The sequence below is a fragment of the Crocuta crocuta genome, unplaced genomic scaffold, assembly GCF_008692635.1.
Source record: "Crocuta crocuta isolate KB4526 unplaced genomic scaffold, BGI_CrCroc_1.0 scaffold430, whole genome shotgun sequence".
In the NCBI taxonomy this organism is placed as follows: Eukaryota; Metazoa; Chordata; class Mammalia; order Carnivora; family Hyaenidae; genus Crocuta; species Crocuta crocuta.
In genome coordinates this window covers 550,939-557,928 of record NW_027527934.1, presented here as the reverse complement: position 1 = coordinate 557,928, position 6,990 = coordinate 550,939, and the positions used below count along the sequence as shown (strand labels likewise).

Sequence of the window (6,990 nt, the reverse complement as noted above, 5' to 3'; positions counted from 1 at the left end):
TCTTCAGGCATTCAGTCATGACTACCCTACTGTGTGGCCTTTGCCACATAACTCATTTGATATTTCAAAACAACCTTTTAAGTTATCTTACTCCCTTTCCTCCTTCTAGAGTTGAGAAAACTGAGGCACAGGGAAATTACTTCAGTTGTGTCAAACACACAATTATCAATTTCATCAAGGCATTTAGAAGAAACAGAATTTGGTCTCAAATGCTAACTACCTTTCTTGAATTGATGCCTCAGTGGCAACAACTTCTTATTCAACATGTCTCTGGAGGCATGGGAAACAAAAGCAAAAATGAACTCCTGGGGCCTCATCAAGATAAAAAGCTTCTGCACGATGAAGGAAACAATCAGCAAAACTAAAAGACAACCAATGGGATGAAAGAATATATTTTCAAATGACATATCAGATAAAGGGTTAATATCAAAAATGTATAAAGAACTTCTTAATCTCAACACCCAAAACCAAATAATCCAGTGAAGAAATGGGAAAAAGACATGAATACACCCTTTGCCAAAGAAGACATCCAGATGGCTAACAGAAACATGAAAAAAAAATGCTCAATATCTCTCATCTTCTGGGAAATACAAATCAAAACCACAATGATACGACCTCACATCTGTCAGGCAAGGTGCACAACACATGTTGGTGAGAATGCAGAGAAAAAGGAATTCTTTTGGGTTGCTGATGGGAATGAAAACTGGCCCAGCCACTCTGGAAAACAGTATGAAGTTTCCTCACAAAATTAAAAATAGAGCTATCCTATGACTCAGCAACTGCACTACTAAGCATTCATCCAAAGTATACAAAAATGCTGATTTGAAGGGGCACGTGCACCCCAATGTTTATGGAAGCAATATCAACAATAGCCAAAGTATGGAAAGAGCCCAAATGTCCATTGACTTATGAATGGATAAAGAAGTGGTTACACACACACACACACACACACACACACACACACACACACACAAAGNAGACAGCAAAATAACTCTCAAGTCTTTATATCTTGCTTTATGCTAAGGTATAAAAAGGTACATTATAAAATGGAAATAATCAAGATGAAATTATAGTTTTGATAATATATTACATTATTCCTCCTTTTATTTTTCAGAAATGTTCACTCATATGAGTCTAAGGTTTCTCTATGGTATATAATTAACACAGTAACTTCAAAAAATCTGTCAACCCATAGGTCTGAAGGATAGTTATCTTAACAGGTTCTGAAAAAAAACTATATAATTAATATAAATGATGTTTTAGACCGCAGTATAAAAGCTTATAAGGAAGTACACACACACACACACACACACACACACACACACACACACAAATGGAATGTTACTTAATTATTTAAGAATGAAATTTTGCCATCTGCAACAACATGGACAGAACTGAAGTATATTATGTTAAGTGAAATTAGTCAGTCAGAAAAGACAACTATCATATGATCATTCATATGTAGAATTTAAGATACAAAACAGATGAACATAAGGGAAGGGAAGCAAAAATAATAAAAACAGGGAAGGTGATGAAACATAAAAGACTTAAATACACAGAACAAACTGAGAGTTGATGGAGAGGTTTTGGGTGGAGGGATAAGCTAAATGGGCAAGGGGCATTGGGATGAGCCCAGCACTTGCTGGGATGAGCACTGGGTGTTATATGTAGGGGATGGATCAATGGATTCTACTTCTGAAATAATTATTGCACTATGCTAACTTAGATGCTAACTAACTTAGATGTAAATTTAAAAAAATATATAATAAAAATTGATAATTGAAAGAATATGAAATGTATGTAAAACTGAACACAGCCAAGATGTGCAACACACTTCTAGATATATGATAAAGGTTAAATCTCTACCATACAGATGGTTAATAAGAATTTTAACTCAACTCACAATTATACTATTATAGAAACTTGCCTGCATGGTTCAATTTATAGCTGTTGGTTGGAAAATTTCAGCTAAAGTTCAGAATCACCAAATAGATAGCAATGTGATTTTATCTTAAATTATAACTTAAACCCTATTTGCATGTATTATGTCAAAAAGCCCGGAGTAAGGCAGTGATTGCTCAAGACAGGCAGTGGCAATTTCATGTATGCTGAAACCACTGGTAGGTGCTGGCTGACAGACAAGTTTTAAATATTTAAATATTGGTATTTACTAATACCTAATATTTACTAATTAGCTAAAATGCTACTACTTAAATTTGCAATGCATGTGGAGAGTGTGAAGAAAGTGCAATTAGAAAAGTATCTGGCCATTTGCAGAAACTGGAGTGTCTTTCTTGCATTGGCTATGGTAATGATTCCTGGGGTGGTCTCTGTAGAAGAGGACACTAGGTCTTGCCTAGAAAATCAGTGACGACTGTGATGTGAAGCTCTTCCTCCCAACCCTGGAAAAAAGCACTTCCATTGACAGAACTCTGGGTGAGGGAGCAATGATGACAAATACCACGTGAAATGCTAAAGTGAAATCAGGAGGATGGTAGCCAAGATTATGAAAATAAAACCCCTATGAGTGATGTTAAACGATAGGTATGGATTAAGAGACTTAATAAAAACACCCAACATGAGCTACAAAATGAGAGTACTTTTAGGACAAATGAGTGGTTTGACAATGTTCCAAGGAAAAATGTAAAACTTCAAACTTGGAGAAGGAACAGTTCAAAAGTTTATAACAAATCTACTTTGGAACAGGTGCAGGATATCTTTTCTGAAGCTTCCAGCAACAGAACCTTTTTGCAACTTCATTTATGTGAAGGAATAAACTGAATGTGCCTGCAGAAAAAAGATTTCCTTATCATTCAGAGAAAGGAACGAGTCAGCAAGAGGTGAGATAAGCAGTCACTCAACCAAGGGCCAAACCCACATGCAGAAGTCTCTGCCAAGGCTGGATCCTCTAAAGAAATAGAACCATTAGAAGAGCAAGTAGAGGTGAAGAAGAAGAAAAGAGAAAGGGAGGAAGTATGCCAGAAAATAGGAAAAAAAAAACTAAAGTTAAAAATTAACATAGAATACCGAGTAAGACAGTGGCCTGAAAAGCAGAAGGCTGAGCTTGAAGCTGAAGGTGAGGAAACCCAAGGCTACTGGCCCAGAGGCAGAGAAAAGCAAAAGGAGAATTCAGGGCAAATGTGGAGAGATAAATGGATGGAGACTGGTGTCCTGAGGAAGACAGTGACGTCAAAGAGACAAAAATAGGTGTAGGAAAAAGAAAAAGGCATTCAAAAGTTGAAGCACATTATAAGGAAAAAAATGAACTGCCCAGGACATTGTGAAGTTGGAGAAATGGAAGATCAGTAACGTCCCATGAAAGATAAATTCAACTGGAAGTACTTTTAAAGTACGTCTGAGACAGGGCCCAGGTCATAGAATAGTGATCAAAAGGCGAAGGAAAAAGATTGCATTTCATATTTACAGTGACAAATGAACATCACAATTCCAAAGAGGAAATTCTAAAAAAACTTTAACAAGAAAATCAGCAAAAGCTCTACCTTTAAGTCACAAAAGGGCAAAGTCAAAGTCTTGAAATGAACAATTTTGTATTTCAAAAATTGATCTGCTCCTTTCATCATTGTTTATAAAACACATTAATGAATTACAACAACTAGAAGTTTGCTTTCCAATGTTGTATTTTTAAGATAAGAAATCAATATATTTTGCTAGCACTTTTATGAAAACATTAAATATATTCTTTCCCAAACACACACACACACACACACACACACGCACGCATGCACACACGCACATATACATCACACATACATATGCATATTCATTGACCTATTGTTGGATAAATGGTCAAGGTTTTCTGTTTGAGTACACACTATTTCCCCATCATCTCTCTTGCATAAATCACATCTAAAAATGATTTCTATAGAACTTTAGTGTCAAGTTCTTTAAAATGGAGAGGGAGACAAAGCTGATTGCAAAGTCATCTAAGTACTAAATGCTTCTGTTATTTTTTCTTAATAACATCCAGTCTTTTTCAGCTCTCTAGTTCTCACTTAATTAGCAAACTTTTAGCAAGTTGCCTGGCTTGTATTTGAAAGCATTCAACTAATTTTTAAGGAAACAACTCTTTTTTGACAATTATAATTGGATTGACACAATAGTTAATTAAATTATGTAAACATAATAACTGATATACCTGGAATGAATAGACTCAGAAACTGTAAAATCAATCTTGATGAGCACAATATTCAGCTTGTGGGAGCAAATATTCATAAGCTTCTTAGAGAGTAATGTACTTCGATGCATGTGTTTATCAACCTTTGGTCATCAGTTAGTAAGTTCCACAGCCAAGTAAGAGAATGGTGATTAATAATCCAAAAAAGCCAAATGGGGTTCTTTAAGACAAATTCCTTAGTCATGATTGTCACTCACAGTTATTTGACAACTGTTGATTATGTTGTTTTTGAATGTTTATAGGTCACATGTGAAGTAACTCCCTCTGTACTTGCCTCTGAAGGGTGGCAGAAAATGCCACTCCAAACTATGCCACTTAGACATAAGGATTACTTTGAGCTAAAGGCACTTGAAATATGGCAGATACAAGAAGAGCCTTTGAATTTTCCCTTTTCTTCCCAAAAACAGGAAATAAAAACTCTCCTGTACCAGGAAAAAAAGAAATATTCTTCTATAAGAGTCACAGTTAAAACAAAGCAAAACAAAACACACAAAAACCAGCTTGGTAAAATAATTCTTATCTCCTCACATAGTTTAGTAACTTTTCCACATTTACCTCTCTTTGTTCAACCTAGCATAAAATCATTTAGGTTTCCGCACTTCTTTGAGTCTCATTTTCCCCCCTGATGATGGCTCCCATCTCACTTATCAGTTTGTATGCTTTTCTCCTATTTATCTGCTGTATGTCACTTTAATTCTCAGGCCCAACCAAAAATCTCTAAGATGATAAAGGTAAAATTTTGCCTCTCGTGCCCCTCTTATTTTCATCATGGATGGTTTAGAGCAAGACATTTTAAAGAAAAGAAAGTTTTGAATTTGAGTCCCCAATTTGCCACTTATTAGTTGTGTGATTATTTTTTAAGAGAGAGAAGGCATGCTCAAGTGGGTGAGGGGCAAAGAGACAGGGAGAGAGAGAATCTCAAGCAGGCTTCACACTGTCAGCACAGAGCCTGATGTGGGGCTTGATCTCATGAACCATGAGATCATGACCTGAGCCCAAATCAAGAGCCTGATGCTCAAAGACTGCGAACCACCCAGATGTCCCAGCTGTGTGATTTTCTTAAATAAACGTCTTAACCTCTCCATATCTCAGATATTTCATTTGTAAAATATAAATATTAATGCATATATTGGGTTGTTGTTGAAGTAAATAAAAACTAACTATACAATGGGTTTAGTGTAATGCCAGATTTAAAAAAGGATAAAAAATATGGTAGTTTAAAAATATATATGGTAGCTTTAACTATACTCCCAATCTCCACTATAGCACCCTTCTTTATTATCAGAGTTATCCCTGTTTCTACATCCTGATCAGACCTGGGGAGGTCTAAGATGTGTACTTTTACTCCTAATACACTTTCTCTTGGAAATCTCATCCTATTGATGTTTTCCTAGGTTCATTTCTTTCTCTCATTCTCTCCATCAACAACCAAGACTTTGGTATCTAACTCCTCTCCATTTACTTTGTCAAATTATGCCATCTCCTATCAGTTAATTGAGAAAACTCATATAGAGTCATTTTCTGACATATATGTCACTGAATTAGGTGCTGCAAAATCCAACCAACACATGCAATTGAAGAGTGAAACACTAACTTGGTAAGATGGAATGTTTCTCTATTTATTTTAGGGAAAATCAAAAGCTTAGTAGACAACTAGCATGAAGAGATTATTTTTGAGATATTTAAAATAGTAGTGCAAGAGCAAAGTGGAAGAGAGAGAACCGAGGTCCTGAGCTGTGGATATTTGGTTGTGGGGGGAAAAAACACAAATTATCTAAAAGGCACCTGTTTGCAGGAATTATCACATAAACATCACTGTTCAACTTCTAACTACTTAAAGCACAGTTCTCTGCTTTAAGATGTGTATTAGAGGCCCTGATCATTTCCCAAACCTATAAATGTGGCCTTATTTCTCTAGCATAACCAGAGACCCAAAATAATTTTAAGTTCAGTAAATATAGTAGATATATAACAATGATTTTCATCATTATGGAAACAGAAAAAAAAAAAAAAACCAAACAGCTAAAACCGTTGTCACCAAAGTCTATAAAATCATAAACAAATAAACAAACAAGAAACACTGACTTGGTAAGATGGAATGTTTCCCCCATATCACACAGCACTCAAACTAGAGCACACTCTTCTTAGAAGGTGAAAATAATTTCAAAGTAAATTACCTTGAAATTAAATTTATGGAAATTGTTATCCTAAAAGTAATTAGTAATATACACTAAAAATACAAATCACATTCTCATGTCTGTTAGTAGGGCTGCATGAATAAATATCTTCCAAATTTGCTCTTTCTTCTCCTTATTTCTCTCTTATATTTCCCTGGTAAATAATCTGTGATAAATAGCAGTCATTAAGATTTTTAGCCAATCATATGCCCAGGAACCTGAGTGTAAAGAGGGGAAAAGAAAACTCTGAAGGAAGACAAAACAAAACAATTAAAAATATTTTTTCACGTATATTTTTGAGAGAGGGAGAGAGACAGAGGGTGAGCAGGGGAGTGGCAGAGAGGGAAACACACAGAATCTGAAGCAGCTCTAGACTCTGAGCTGCCGACACAGAGCTCAAAGTGGGGCTCAAAGAACTTAGATCACAACCTGAGCTGAAGTCAGATGGTTAACTCACTGAACCATCCAGGTGCCCCAAAACAAAACACTTTTGATGGAAAGATGGAAACTGAACAACTTCTCACATTTGTTTTGTTGTATTTTGTACTTTAAAACATTATTTAGAGAGAGAGAGATGGTGAGAGAGCATGAGTGGGGAAGAGGCAGAGACAGAGCAAG

General features: G+C 35.7%; 1 pseudogene; it reads left to right on the top strand.

Annotated features, from left to right (window-relative positions):
- Positions 1–2,200: 2,200 nt before the first annotated feature.
- Positions 2,201–3,207, top strand: LOC144221439 (cell growth-regulating nucleolar protein-like; annotated as a pseudogene).
- The last annotated feature ends 3,783 nt before the right edge of the window (positions 3,208–6,990 follow it).